Source organism: Erpetoichthys calabaricus, chromosome 17, assembly GCF_900747795.2.
Source record: "Erpetoichthys calabaricus chromosome 17, fErpCal1.3, whole genome shotgun sequence".
Lineage (NCBI taxonomy): Eukaryota > Metazoa > Chordata > Cladistia > Polypteriformes > Polypteridae > Erpetoichthys > Erpetoichthys calabaricus.
The window spans coordinates 9,963,712-9,979,645 of record NC_041410.2 but is presented as its reverse complement, the minus strand read 5'-3'; the positions used below and the strand labels follow the sequence as shown (position 1 = coordinate 9,979,645).

General features: G+C 42.3%; 1 protein-coding gene across 1 annotated transcript in view; it reads left to right on the top strand.

Moving 5' to 3' along the window:
• Positions 1-9,430: 9,430 nt before the first annotated feature.
• LOC114667768 (lysophosphatidic acid receptor 1-A-like) overlaps positions 9,431-15,934 on the top strand; it is a 44,039-nt gene continuing 37,535 nt past the window's right edge. The window contains exon 1 of the mRNA XM_028823205.2: positions 9,431-9,665. The gene's annotated coding sequence lies outside the window, so the exon portion shown is untranslated. The remainder of the gene's footprint in view (positions 9,666-15,934) is intronic.

Genomic DNA, 15,934 nt, shown 5'->3' with positions numbered 1-15,934 from the left:
AAATACACAGCAGAATGACTAAAGTGAAATAAACAAAAAAAGAAGCTTCTCGTTTGGCTAAAGATAAAAAGCAGCCTCAGTAAGACATCACAAGGGCCTATTGTGTTGGTATAATGGAGCCTCCGCAGCATTTCCTGACACACTTCTGTTGAAAGTCCTCAGTGTTAGTGTGTCAGACAGAGAATGTGCAGCATTGTTCATAATGACACTCGGTTTTGTCTTCATTCTCACCTCCACTACTACCTTCAGCAGGTCCCGAGTGTATCCCATAATTGATCCTGCCTTCTTAATATGATTGTTGATGTCACTGGCCCAGCACACCACACTGGCCATCACAGAGTTGTAGAACACGTAGAGGATATCAAACCCACATTAAAGGAACACAGTGATGTTTTGATATTTAAAACTACAGAAATTACAGAACTGAAAGAGGAAACACCTACCTCTACACCTGACTAGTTTATAATGGTGGGTGTGTATATTGTGAAATCATCCCTGGCACAGACAGACGCAGGAGGCATAAGTTCAAGCACACGCTTTATTTTTTCTTTTTTTCCTTTGTGGGAAACGCCTTCTCTGATGCCCACAAGCCCAGCACAGTCCAAGCAAGCACAACACAGCACAATTTCTTCCATTTCACTTTCACTTTTTCCTCCTCCAGTCCTCTGATCAAGCTTCGTCTCCCTCCTCCTGCCTCTGGCTCTCAGAGTGATGTCTGCTGGCTCCTTTAATAAGGCACCCAGAAGTGCTCCAGGTGGTCAATGACCTACTTCTGGCAGCACTTCTGGGTGTGGTGAAAAATTGGCCCATACGGGTTCAGCAGCAGCTGCAGCACCACCTAGTGGTGCCCCTAGATCCCAACAGGGCTCTATCCAACTCCAACTCCCATGGAGCCCTGCGGGAGTCTGCAACCCATGCTTCCTCCCCCAGTCCTTCCATTGTGGAGGTGTCGTGGCTGGGCAAGGGCCCTGGCCGTCCACCACTAAATATATTGTCACACACATGCGCTTGGGAGGCAGCCAAAGGGTCCAAATGAGAGTGAATGTATGAGAGATAAGGGGTTGGTAACAAGCACTAGCACCTTTTTCCCTCTTTTGGCAGAAGAAGAGAAGAATAACCATACTCTCCCGCTTCCATCTTCATCAGACGGCATCACTTCCGTTTCCATCTCTTTGAGATCACTTCCGGCATCCAATAATGAATGTCACTTTCCGGCTCCATCCTGATGACGTCACATACGTTTCCACTGTCTAGTGACATCATTTCCACTTCCTCCAACAGCCATTTTCTTTAGTATAAAAACCTCCATGAACCATCTGTCAAACTGTCAAATGTATTTTTGTAAAAACACCTTTCTCTTGCAAACAATTCTCATCCGAACATTCCAGACATTACATGGGGAGGCTTCCCCAAACCTTTATCTTTGTTTTGTCTTCTGATTTCTTGACAATATATATATATATATATGGTTGAAATAGTTTACTGTCAAATAATGCAAAGATTACGCGACACGTGTTTCGCCCTAAATCTGCGATCATCAGGTGTACACACTCACTACACCCCCCTCTCAGGGAATCGAACCGCGAGGGAGTGCAGTGAGTGTGTACGCCTGATGAGCCCAGAATTAGGGCGAAACACGTGTCGCGTAATCTTTGCATTATTTGACAGTAAAACCATTTCAACCGTTCTATGATCTGCTTGCAACTGAAAGAAGGCACAGTGGCAGATGTTTGCCGATTTGCTGACCAACCACAATCCATACAATCAGATTGTGATTCAGACTACGAATGCCATATATATAAATAATATATATATATATATATATCTTACTAAACCACAGGTAATTTATGCATGGCGGACGCACCGAGGCGCATGCAACTGCGGCCTTGGCACCCGCCCCAGAGGCCAGAGTCAAACGCAGCGGCTTCCCAAAACGCGGCGGCACCCGCCCCAGAGTCAAACGCAGCAGCTTCCCAGAGTCAGTAGGTGGCACCCAAATAACACAACGTGCTGCGCCGTGGCGCCCGCCCCAGAGTCAAATGCAGTGGCTTCCCAAAACGCGGCGATCTTCCCAGAGTCAGTAAGTGGCGCCCAGACAACACAATCTGTACAGTCATGGATACAAACAATGAACGAAGGCGCCCACACGAAGAAACCGCTTTAGTTCAAATAGGGTTAGTGAATTAAACGGAAACTTTACCATGCCTACGACCTGTGAACTACACCTGAGGTAAAGCGTGCACGCCAGGTTGTACAGCCGCCCGGACGTGACCGCCCAAACCACCGCATATACCCTCCATGATGTGTCTTCACGTCACGGCTTCCCACCGAGGCACATATTGCGCCGTGGCGCTCGCCCCAGAGTCAAACGCAGCGGCTTCCCAGAGTCAGTAGGTGGCACCCAAACAACACAACCTGTTCAAGCAGTCGGTGTCAGCGAAGGCAACAGAGTCACGTCTCCACAAAACAAAACCGCTTTAGTACAGATATGCTTATTGAATTAAATGACATTTCCCCAGACGCACCCACCCTCCATGATATGTCATCCATCCAGATATCGGACGGAACAGAAACTGATTGCCATTCTTGGATTTCCGATTCGCTAGCGAATCGCGGGCTTACTTGTATAAGAAAAAAGAGTGAAATCCACAAAGGGAGACAATGAATGACATATCCTGAAATAGACTTTTATTCCTGAGCTTTCAACACCTATCAGGTATCATCATCAGAGGAAAATGATTAGACATACAGGAATCAAAAGCAATATACAACAAATGAGGAAGTGGGGGTGTCAGTCATGAAGTCTTTTTTATTATTTGGATGTTCTTAATTTTAAGCCTGCATATGCTGGGTTCGTGTCCAAATGTCTGTTAATGGTGTCTTCATTTGAGAGCTATGATTGAACCATCTCTCTCTCTCTCTCTCTCTCTCTCTCTCTCTCTCTCTCTCTCTCTCTCTCTCTCTCTCTCTCTCTCTCTCTCTCTCTATATATATATATATATATATATATATATATATATATATATATATATATATATTATGTCCTCACAGGTGGCGCAGTGGTAGTGCTGCTGCTTTGCAGTAAGGAGACTGTGGAAGATTGTGGGTTCGCTTCCCGGTTCCTCCCTGTGTGGATAGCGCTTTGAGTACTGAGAAAAGCGCTATATAAATGTAATTAATTAATTAATATATATATATATACAGTATATATATATATATATATACACACACACACACACACACCAAGGGGCTTTGCTCCCTGCTCACAGCGCTAGCCACTTTGCAGTTCTGCCACTTGTGTATGTGGATGCAGATATACATTTTAAACAGATTGTTATTTTCATGGGAATTGTTACATTTGCATAATAGAACTAACTATTTTACATTACAATGAGTAATTAACCATAGTAAAAAATAGTAAAACGTAACAATTTGAAAGAAAATTATGTTTTATGTTGCGTTAGGGTTATTTGTTGCTTTGTATGATTTTGTTCTGTTTGGCTTTGAAATTAATACACAAATACATTTTAAACTTACACTTTTACTGTAAAATTTCAGTAAAATCAATTTTTTGAATTAAAGTTTCTTCAAAATCGCGTTGAATTTTGATTCTGTGTTCAGCTTACATCGTGACAACGCGACGTATAACTGCCAGTGAGTGAAGATCATTTCTTTCTCTACTAATAAATAAACCAACGTTTTTGAATGTTTGCCTCTGTGATTTGTTCATTGTCTTTGCAAAAGTTACTCTAACAGGAAACTGTTAACGTTTTAATACGAATGGCATATCAAGATCTCCTTTGCTGTCTAATGTTATCCCCTGAAGATGGACTATATTACCTTTCTTGGAAACAAAACAGAGTCTCTTGTTGTATGCCAATGCTCATTTAGACAAGCCAGATTCATTTTGGAACAAAGTGCTTTGGACTGATGAGACACACAAATGGAGTTATTTGGTCAGAACAAAAAGCGCTTTGCATGACAGAAGAAGAACACCACATTCCAAGAAAAACACCTGCTACCTCCTGTCAAATTTGGTGGAGGTTCCATCATGCTGTGGGGCTGTGTGGCTAGTTCAGGTACTGGGGCCCTTGTTAAAGTCGAGGGTCGGATGAATTCAACCCAATATCAACAGATTCTTCAGGATAACGTTCAAGCACCAGTCACAAAGTTGAAGTTACGCAGGGGTTGGATATTCCAACAAGACAATGACCCAAAACACAGTTGGAAATCTACAAAGGCATTCATGCAGAGGGAGAAGTACAATGTTCTGGAATGGCCATCACAGTCCCCTGACTTGAATATCATCAGAAATCTATGGGATGATTTGAAGCAGGCTGTCCATCAAATTGAGATTTTGTATGAAGAATGGTCAACAATACCTCCATCCAGAATCAGACACTCATCAGAGGCTATAGGAGGACAGCGTCTAGAGGACAAAAGGAGGCTCAACTAAGTATTGATGTCATATCTCTGTTGCGGTGCCCACATTTATGCACCTGTCTAATTTTATTATGATGCATATTGCATATTTTCTGTTAATCCAATAAACTTAATGTCACTGCTGAAGTCCTACTGTTACCATAAGGCATGTCAGATATTAAAAGGAAGTTGCAACTTTTAAAGATCAGCCAATGAGAAACAAAAGTCCAAAGAATTAAGAGGGGTTCCCAAACTTTTTCATAAGACGGTAAGTTGATGTTTTCATCTTCCGCACCATCACCACCAACTGTTTCAGCAGAGTCTATTGATACGCATTTAAACAATTTGCCGTGTAACTGATCGACAATTTTCACGTTAATTCATTTGACTTCATCATTTCTTGGTGCTAGGATTGCCTGTGTACTAATTTCTTCTGTTGATAATCCTTCAGGATGAAATTCTTTGATAAGATTTGGACATAATAAGTCTTCTTTTATTGGGAACTTAAAGTGAGGAAAATATAACGTATAAGAGCTGAGAGCGCAGGAAGTGTGTCTGTCAAAAGCTTTCACACGAATGAGAGGTGAGAGGATCGTGGACGTGGTTCAATATGGTTGAGAGGAGGACGTGACTTGAAAACATCTCATGGTAAAAGGCTCGTCTCGTGGGACTTGAAAAAATCCCTTGGAAATATTCTTGTCTCGTCTCAAGATTTTCTTTTATAATAGAGAGATATATACAGTATCTCTGAAAAGAAAAGAAGTTAAGAGACACAACGTTTAGGCTGCGTAGCCTTCATTAGGTATACTGTATAACTCAAAAGGATAAAGCAGGTAACAGACAACTGAAGGAGGAAGAAAGCCAGGAAGATGAAATGTTTGAAGGGTTAGCAAAGGTGTGAAGAGGTTCATTAGAGAAGATGAAGTGAGAGATTAAAAAGTTAGAAATAGGTCATCCCAGGATGAGAATGAGCTCATCTTCTTTGGTTTTCTTTGAAACTGCTTATTATATATTAATAGATACATGGCCATGATTAACTCACTCATTACTGACTGACAAGAACTTCTTTGCTCACAACCTAAAAGAAAAATGTTTTTTCACTAATGGATCAATCTTATGGCCCTGAGGATCAGAAAAATCCAAGCATTGAAAAGTTAAACTAATCATTGAAAAGAAAGACATAGCGGCATTGATGTTTCACGTTTACTATTCAGAAAGGCCAGTCCTGGTGACTGCAGAATACAGTAGTGCAGATAAGAGCAGGTCAGTGGCATGGTGGTTTTTGTCCTGCCTGTACCTTTTTTTTTTTTTTTAGTATATATTGATGTTATTTATTCTTCGTATGCCATTTTTGACTGAATCTCTTCAGTGCCCCGAGAGTTTAGTGTATCCTTAACAAGCACACACTACACATGTACTTTTCTATAAAAGCCTGCAGTTGTACGCAGTGTATCTCTTTATCTGTCTACGTGTGAGTGGGCATATTAGCTTTTTTCTTTTATTGCATTTGGTCAAACATTAGCTGTTGTAATGAGAAGCTAAAAATGGAAACAGAAATATCAAACCACAAAAGCGAGCTGATCTGAGTGTGCAGGTCTGGCTCTTGCAGTAAGTACACATGCTTTGTTAACCAGTTAAGCTAAGATATATTTTTAAAATCTTTTCTTTTTTTTTTCTTTTCAGATACTTTCCACCAGAACTTAGTAATAGACTTTTAAGTAAATGTAAACTGGTAATTATAAGAAAACCGATCACCCACATTTTCAAATATTCTTAATGCACCCCTGCTGTTATATACAGTATGTGGACTCTAAGGTGCTGATGAAGAATGCTTGTTTTGCCAGAACAGCTGTTGATATGGAGATGAAGTAATTAAAGTGAAGAGTAATGAATAATAAATTAGAATACATTAATAATGTACAATATCACGAAAGAGCTTAGCAGGGTAATCCAAAACAGCATTCATAGACACAACAATTACACAAAGTGGGCAAACTAAGCAATTTGTACTTAATATAAATCAGGTAACTTTATGTTAAATAGCACAATTATATAATAAAGAAACATCACAGAATATATTATGTATACAGTGGTGTGAAAAACTATTTGCCCCCTTCCTGATTTCTTATTCTTTTGCATGTTTGTCACACAAAATGTTTCTGATCATCAAACACATTTAACCATTAGTCAAATATAACACAAGTAAACACAAAATGCAGTTTGTAAATGGTGGTTTTTATTATTTAGGGAGAAAAAAAAATCCAAACCTACACGGCCCTGTGTGAAAAAGTAATTGCCCCCTGAACCTAATAACTGGTTGGGCCACCCTTAGCAGCAATAACTGCAATCAAGCGTTTGCGATAACTTGCAATTAGTCTTTTACAGCGCTCTGGAGGAATTTTGGCCCACTCATCTTTGCAAAATTGTTGTAGTTCAGCTTTATTTGAGGGTTTTCTAGCATGAACCGCCTTTTTAAGGTCATGCCATAGCATCTCAATTGGATTCAGGTCAGGACTTTGACTAGGCCACTCCAAAGTCTTCATTTTGTTTTTCTTCAGCCATTCAGAGGTGGATTTGCTGGTGTGTTTTGGGTCATTGTCCTGTTGCAGCACCCAAGATCGCTTCAGCTTGAGTTGACGAACAGATGGCCGGACATTTCTCCTTCAGGATTTTTTGGTAGACAGTAGAATTCATGGTTCCATCTATCACAGCAAGCCTTCCAGGTCCTGAAGCAGCAAAACAACCCCAGACCATCACACTACCACCACCATATTTTACTGTTGGTATGATGATCTTTTTCTGAAATGCTGTGTTCCTTTTACGCCAGATGTAACGGGACATTTGCCTTCCAAAAAGTTCAACTTTTGACTCATCAGTCCACAAGGTATTTTCCCAAAAGTCTTGGCAATCATTGAGATGTTTCTTAGCAAAATTGAGACGAGCCCTAATGTTCTTTTTGCTTAACAGTGGTTTGCGTCTTGGACATCTGCCATGCAGGCCGTTTTTTGCCCAGTCTCTTTCTTATGGTGGAGTCGTGAACACTGACCTTAATTGAGGCAAGTGAGGCCTGCAGTTCTTTAGACGTTGTCCTGGGGTCTTTTGTGACCTCTCGGATGAGTCGTCTCTGCGCTCTTGGGGTAATTTTGGTCGGCCGGCCACTCCTGGGAAGGTTCACCACTGTTCCATGTTTTTGCCATTTGTGGATAATGGCTCTCACTGTGGTTCGCTGGAGTCCCAAAGCTTTAGAAATGGCTTTATAACCTTTACCAGACTGATAGATCTCAATTACTTCTGTTCTCATTTGTTCCTGAATTTCTTTGGATCTTGGCATGATGTCTAGCTTTTGAGGTGCTTTTGGTCTACTTCTCTGTGTCAGGCAGCTCCTATTTAAGTGATTTCTTGATTGAAACAGGTGTGGCAGTAATCAGGCCTGGGGGTGGCTACGGAAATTGAACTCAAGTGTGATACACCACAGGTTATTTTTTAACAAGGGGGCAATTACTTTTTCACACAGGGCCATGTAGGTTTGGATTTTTTTTCTCCCTAAATAATAAAAACCATCATTTAAAAACTGCATTTTGTGTTTACTTGTGTTATATTTGACTAATGGTTAAATGTGTTTGATGATCAGAAACATTTTGTGTGACAAACATGCAAAAGAATAAGAAATCAGGAAGGGGGCAAATAGTTTTTCACACCACTGTATGTCATAACTATTTTCATATTGGTAAAATACAAGCTTTGGCATATAGAGCTATCTGGTGGTGTGATTGGGGTGGCACAGTGGGTAGCGCTGCTGCCTCGCAGTTGGGAGACCTGGGGACCTGTGGTTCACTTCCCGGGTCCTCCCTGTGTGGAGTTTGCATGTTCTCCCCGTGTCTGCGTGGGTTTCCTCCCACAGTCCAAAGACATGCAGATCAGGTGGATTAGCGATTCTAAATTGGCACTAGTGTGTGCTTGGTGCGTTTGTGTGTGTCCTGCGGTGGGTTGGCACCCTGCCCGGGATTGGTTCCTGCCTTGTGCCCTGTGTTGGCTGGGATTGGCTCCAGCAGACCCCTGTGTTCGGATTCAGCGGGTTGGAAAATGGATGGATGGATGGATTGTATTTTATTTGTTCCAAACGAGAAATGCAGCTTGTAAGAGAAGCTTAATAAATAAATAAATAAATATATCCAGAAGGCTCTGGTTCAGTTCTGGCCTGTCCACTGCTTGACTGGTTTGATGATACGTTCTCCTGGTGACTGTTTGGATTTTCTTGTTAGGTTTTCCTTCTGGTCATCCACCCAAGTCACGAGCATTTAACATGATGTTCCTGTAAAACACTACATAATAACGTCTTGTAAAAACACAAAACCTATCGATAGTTCACAAAGACGGCCGTTCTTCCCCTGAGTTCATTTGTTAGGTAATGGTGCATTCTTTGAAGGCTTTGCTTGTTCTCTCCGTCTGGTTCTTCTCCTGCCAGGTCTGAAACAACTTAAAAATCGGGCACAGCAAGAATGATTGGATGGTAGTGTCGTGGCCCTGTGTCCAGTTCGGGGCTCTTTCTGCCAATTATAACTGTAGAAGAACGATAATCGCGCAAACTTACGTTATATTTTACAACGTTGCATGCGGGACAGAAGCGCGTAGGGCCGCACAGGCACAGTACAGTGTTACCAGAAAAGCGGTATAAGAGGAATTAATATTGAATAGCCTATAAATGTATGTGTCTCCCTATGCGATAATTACCATTTGTTTTTGTTTTTGTCTTTATTTCGCCTTATATTACTGCTAATAGCTCACGTTCCTATTGATGAATCTTCCATTTGAATTCGTATGAAACTGAACAAATCAGAAGTTGCACTAAAAATGCAAACGTAGTTGATTTGAATTTTGAAATCTTTAATTTTCTTTTGCGTTCCGCTCAAACCGGTAGAGTAAACACACCTCTGTCACCTACGGTGTCAATTAAGTTCACGCACAGCCCTTTCTGACACCTACAGACCAATCGGAGCGCGAGGAGGCGTGGCTTCGACGGCCAGGTTGTCTAGGGCTCATTCTTCCTTGCGAGGTTATGTTGGAGTCCCTTTGGAAGAGAAGGAACTAAAGGAGCTAAAAAAATAAATCAATAAAGCAGTGTGGCAGAAGGGCGCATCGTTTTGTTTTTCCACCCCAAGACGACGAGTTTGCCTTTATGCGACTAAACGAAGAGTCTGGAAGTTAAAGCGGGCAGTAAGGAGCTACGCTGAAGACCAGAGCGAGTAAGTGTGCCAGGAGCTAACGAGTGAGCGACCGGGCCGGGTCGGGCGGGGCGACGGCGTCAGACACTCCCGCCTTGTGCGAGTCTCGCTACGCCGCCAGCTCGCGCCCCGACCCGAGTTCTAATGGGTTTAGAAATTCTTTTTCGCACGTTAGATTTCGGCATGGAAGTGTGCAAGTTGTGTTTTTTCAATCAAACGTGATGATGCAGTCGATTTTGAGAGCGATGTATTATTTTTTAAACTGAAAAGTTTGGAGGCTCTTCCGACTCCACGTCGGATCAGGCATTAAATACTAAACACTTTTTTTTTTTTTGTGTTCCACATACAATACCATTGGAGCATTGCATTCTCAGACTCGTTTAATCCAGTTCAGGGCCTCGGGGGACCGGAGCCTATCGGGGCAACGCAGGGTGGGGATGGGTGCCAGTCCAGCAAAGGGCAGTACCCCAAAGTACTTCCATATAAACACGGGGAGAAGGTGCAAACTCCAGATGAAAAATGTCCATCTGCAATCCTGATACAGGGCGTTTGATCAGCGAGTCCGTATTAACGATGGTTGTAGAATGAAGTTGTGTCCGGTTATGTATCCATGCTTTCTTCGCGTTTTAATTATTGATGTAAATGCAACATGCTGTCTCGATTAGTCTTTATCAGGCGGTGTAAAAAGTGTCCTTGTAGCACTGCTAGAAGTACTGTATACTTTTCAATGTTAACGGGGGCTGCATTTGAATACGGCCTCAGAGGGGTCTTGTTTGTGGGCATAACGTGCCAATGTGTTCCTCCAAGTGTACGTTCTTCCTTCCATAGTTCAAATGCATGCTGTCAAGTTGACTGTCAACTTAAAATGGACTTGAGGCGAGTATTAGTGACCTGTTAAGAAGCAGCGTTCTGGTGTGGTTCTAGCCTGGGGAACCTTGCTGTTTGGGACAAGCGGTTTTAAATAATTCAGAGGAAAAGAAATCACATGTACATTTAAGAAGACTATTGTACTGTTGAGTCTGAGGATAAAACAAAGCATGGAACATGGAAAAGAAGAAAATAAAAATGTCTGGGTGGTATCGTAGCCTTACTTGGTGGAACCCTGGTTTTGAGTGTTCCTGCTGGTAGACTGGCAAGCATCAGTGCTGCAAAGGACTGGCTACAGGTGAACTGACAGCATGATGTCACAGTAGGTAGCATTGCCACCTAACAGCAGTTGACCCACAGCTCCCATTCCACTGGGTTGGTTGCCCTTATTACAGAGTTATAATAATAATACATTTTATTTATATAGCTCGCTTTTGTAGCTTCTTATTAGCATTTGTTTTTTGTGGCACCGTCCTAAGGGTGATTCTGGACAAAGTGTGGCAGTGTGTCCAGCAACAGACTGGCAACCTGTCCAAGATAGGTTCTCCCATTTCACCATTGCCTCCAGGATAGGAGCCGTGTTTTCGTGACCCTGTAATGGAATTTACTAGTTTAGAAAAATGTACGGGCGATTGACTTCATTTGTGCAGTTCTGGTGTTTTCAATTAAGGCTCTGTGCACGCATACCGTCAAGTTTGAGACCACGCCTGCATCGTTTGGTGCCTACAGGATTGTGACAGGGTAAGAATGCAGTAAGTGACTCGATAGTGGGTTGTCCATGCGATTGTAAATTTGGGCTAGAGGACATTTTAGCATTGAACTTTCACATTTAGAATGTTGGCATTGTTCCATTGGTTCTGTTTATTTGTTAACCTCCCTCTCGTTATTTGTATAATCGATGATTAGTTTCACAGTCTACTCCGTGTTTTGAAAGGAAATCTAAAAAGAAATGTGACGCTCCCCCCAAATTGCAGGATAGAACAATAAATAAGACGCACTTTCGCCTCTGTTTGCGTCGTGATTGTCTATTGTCAGGCGTTTCTCTTCCACACCACATTCTCCTCAGTCCTGCCCAGAGTCGGTATGTTTACATTAGTTTCAACTTGCAACACATCAGAGATGGCCGTTCACGGTTTTTAAAAAGTGTCTGAATAACAAATCTGAGGGAGATCAGGAGTATTAATGTGTTAGGCAGATTTCTGGTTTAGTCCCGTGTCCCTTTTGATGTTTGGTATACTTTTTGAATCGGGTCAGAAGCTACAATGTGATGTTTTCTAAATTAAGTTTCAAATCCTATGCATCTATATTTGTGTCATCTGGGATATGGCTTTACAAGTGAAAAGGCCAAGTGACAACTCTGATTATTCACTTTAACTCTATATTTTATTGTTTACTGACTGCATCACTGATCTTAAGCTATGGGTGGAAAATCACTTTCTCAAACTTAATGCCAATAAAACTGAAGTGTTACTGGCAGGTCCAAAATCCCAGCTTTCTAAGGCATCCGATTTCTCTGTTTCTGTTGATGTCAAACCTGCTCCTGTTGTCAGAAATCTTGGTGTTTTGTTTGATTCATCACTTAACTTTGAGCTACACATTCGGCCTCTTTCCAAAATTTCATTTTATCGTCTCCGTCACGTTGCCCGCCTCCGTCCATTTCTGTCCTTTAATGACGCTCAATCTCTGGTTCATTGTTTCATAATGTCTCGCATTGATTACTGTAATTCCCTCTTCATTGGCCTCCCTGCAAAATCTCTACAGAAGCTCCAGGACATTCAGAACTCCGCAGCCACATAATGCGTTTTGCTCCCAGCTTCACTGGTTACCGGTTCCATCAAGGATTAAGTTCAAGATTCTGCTTCTCACCCCCCTCTACCTCACTCATCTACTAGCTCCTTACACTCCTTGTCGTTCTCTCAGGTCCTCCTTACTGTCCCAAGCACCAGACTCTCCACCCTGAGAGGCAGGTCCTTCAGTGTTATGGCCCCTCAACTCTGGAACGTTCTTCCTCAGTCTCTCCGAGATTGCTCCTCTTTCTGCACTTTTAAATCTCAACTCAAAACTTTCCTCTTCTATGAACTTCTGTCAACTGTGTAATTTTTTTTTTTACACTCTGTATGGATAGATAGATAGATAGATACTTTATTAATCCCAGGGGTACTAGGGTGTTGTACCGTGTTAGCCATTATGAATGTAGAGAAAAGCCAAGCAAAATGACACCTTTTATTGGCTAACTAGAAAGATTACAATATGCAAGCTTTCGAGGCAACTCAGGCCCCTTCTTCAGGCAAAGATGTAAGATGTAAGAAGGGGCCTGAGTTGCCTTGAAAGCTTGCATATTGTAATCTTTCTAGTTAGCCAATAAAAGGTGTCATTTTGCTTGGCTTTTCTCTTAATCCCAGGGGGAAATTCACATACTCCAGCAGCAAAAAATATTATCCAACCCGCTATATATCCTAATACAGGGTCACGGGGGTCTGCTGGATCCAATCCCAGCCTGTATAGGGTGCAACACAGGAACAAATCCCGGGCAGGGCGCCAGCCCACCACAGGACACACACACACACACCACACTAGGGACAATTTAGGATCGCCAATGCACCTAACCTGCATGTCTTTGGACTGTGGGATGAAACCCACGCAGACACGGGGAGAACATGCAAACTCCACATACGGGAAGTCAACCCAGGTCTCCTAACTGCAAGGCAGGAGCACTACCACTGTGCCACAGTGCCGCCCATTATTATTGTCCTCACAGGTGGCGCAGTGGTAGTGCTGCTGCTTTGCAGTTAGGAGACTGTGGAAGATTGTGGGTTCGCTTCTCGGTTCCTCCCTGTGTGGATAGCGCTTTGAGTACTAAGAAAAGTGCTATATAAATGTAATGAATTATTATTATTATTATTTGATATACAATTAATATTTAGTGATTGGCACAGTTTCTGTTTCTAATCTTGGATAACTGGCAGGTTAACAGACTGATTTGGGATCTTCTAACAAGTCAGAGGTGGATGCTGAACCAGCAACCATGTGCTTTATTGTCAAACACTTTAGCCTCCAGGGCACACGGCATAGTCTTGAGATTAGTTACAGAAGGAATGCTCGTGACCTTCAAAAAACGACACACCTCTACAGCTCTAGCTGTGTTTGTAGCAGCGAGTGCAGTATACACAGACTGCAGGGTATTTCCTGTTAGTACGTTCACTTGTTTGCATATGATAATCACGCACACATCCTTCAGTGCAGGCTCATGGAGAGCTTAAGTCTGTCACGGCTGTGGTGTGCACCAGGCAGAAACCAACACCGTCACCAACAGGAGTCACTTGTGGGCACACGCGCTGATTGACACTAAACTGGCAAAGAGTCACCCATCAGGGTGCTTTGGGCTGTGTGTATGTCTGTCAGTGTTTCTGTGTACTTCATTAGAGGTGTATGTTTGTATAGATACTGTACTTGTGTGCACAATGCCTTTAACCACCTGTCCTCACTGCAGGTATATTAATATTATAATCTTATTCTTCTTTCAGCTGCTCCCGTTAGGGGTTGCCACAGTGGATCATCTTCTTCCATATCTTGGGTATACGCATATAATAATAATATTTTATTTAATAGGGGCCTTTCTTAGCACTCAGGGTCACCTTACAATGAAGTTAAACAACATTGGTAAAATAGAAACAAAGAGAATGATAAATCAAAAAGCAATAATTAGCAAACAAACAAAGATAACAGGGCGGCACAGTGGTAGCACTGCTGCCTCGCAGTAAGGAGACCCGGGTTCACTTTGCAAGTTCTCCCCGTGTCTGCGTGGGTTTCCTCCCACAGTCCAGAGACATGCAGGTCAGGTGCATTGGTGGTCTTATATCGTCCCTAGTGCAGCGTTTCTCAGCCTTTAAGTGTTTGCGACCCGAGTTTTCATAACAGTTTTAATTGCGCCCCCCCCCAATGTTTTTTTTGAAAGGAGCCCACTAATGCCAATTTGTTCTTTTTTAATTAATGATATATCATAGATGCATATTTTTTTATACCTACTTAACTTTTATCGACATTTATCTAACTCTATATTTATTTTTCTAGTATGCAGAATGTAGTTTAAGTTCATTTGTTTTGGTTTCAATAGATGTATTTTTCATATTTTCGATTCTTGTTTTCTTTTTTTCACATCTTTGCACCCCCCCTAGGTGGGCCTGCCCCACAGTTTGAGAACCACTGCCCTAGTGTGTGCTTGGTGTGTGTGTGTGCGCCCTGCGGTGGGTTGGCGCCCTGCCCGGGGTTTGTTCCTGCCTTGCACCCTGTGTTGGCTCCAGCAGACCCCCGTGACCCAGTGTTAGGTTGTAGTGGGTTGGAGAATGACTGACAAAGATAACAGGCAGTAACAGTGCAAAATTTTAAGTTTGAAAAGATAAAGTTTTAAAATGTGAAACTGAATCGAGCTGACGAATATGAGAGGGAAGAGAATTTCAGAGTTGAGGTCTGTGCACTTTGAGCGAACACTCGAGCGCCCATAGAACAGAGTTTGACATGTGCTACAGAAAATAGAACTGCAGAGGTGGATCTGAGGGAGTCTGGAGGAGATCAGTAAGATGGGGAGAGCTTTAAATGTTCAGAGCAGGATTGTGTATTGTATTCTGTAGTGAACAGGGAGCCAGTGAAGCTGAGAGAGAAGAGGTGTAATATGTTCAGTGGATTTACAACAGCAGGATATTATCCTGGCAGCAGAATTTTGAAGAAGTTGTAAGCGATGGATACGTTTTTGTGGGATACCAGATAGAATAACATTACAGTAATCTATACGTGAGGTGACTCGGGCATTAACCAATACTTCAGTACTGTGTTGCGTAAGAACAGGATGAAGTCTAGAAATGTTTCAGAGATGGAAGAAGGCAGTCCGAGAAACATATTGGATGAAAAAGAGGGTACTGTCTAGAGTGATGCCCAGGCTTCTCACGTGGGTGGAGATGTTTGTGTTAAGGCTGTTAATTAAAATAGAAGACTGGTTAACCTTAGCAAGTGTGGATTTAGAACCAATGAGGAGCAACTCAGTTTTATGGACATTTAGTTGGAGAACATTGTGAGTCATCCATATATATATATATATATATATATATATATTGAAATAGTTTACTGTCAAATAATGCAAAGAGTACGCGACACGTGTTTCGCCCTAATTCTGGGCTCATCAGGCGTACACACTCTACTGCACTCCCTCTCGGGAATCAAACCTCGGACGTCAGCGCTAGAGGCGAAGCCTCTTTACGTTGCGCCACGGCGTGTGGTTTGTTCATTTGACAGCATGTAGATCGGGGTAATTACATTCACGGCATTCATAGTCTGAATCACAATCTGATTGTATGGGTGGTTACCTACCATGTAATGCTTATGGTTGGTCAGCAAGTCGGCTAACATCCGCCACGATGCCCTCAGTTGTG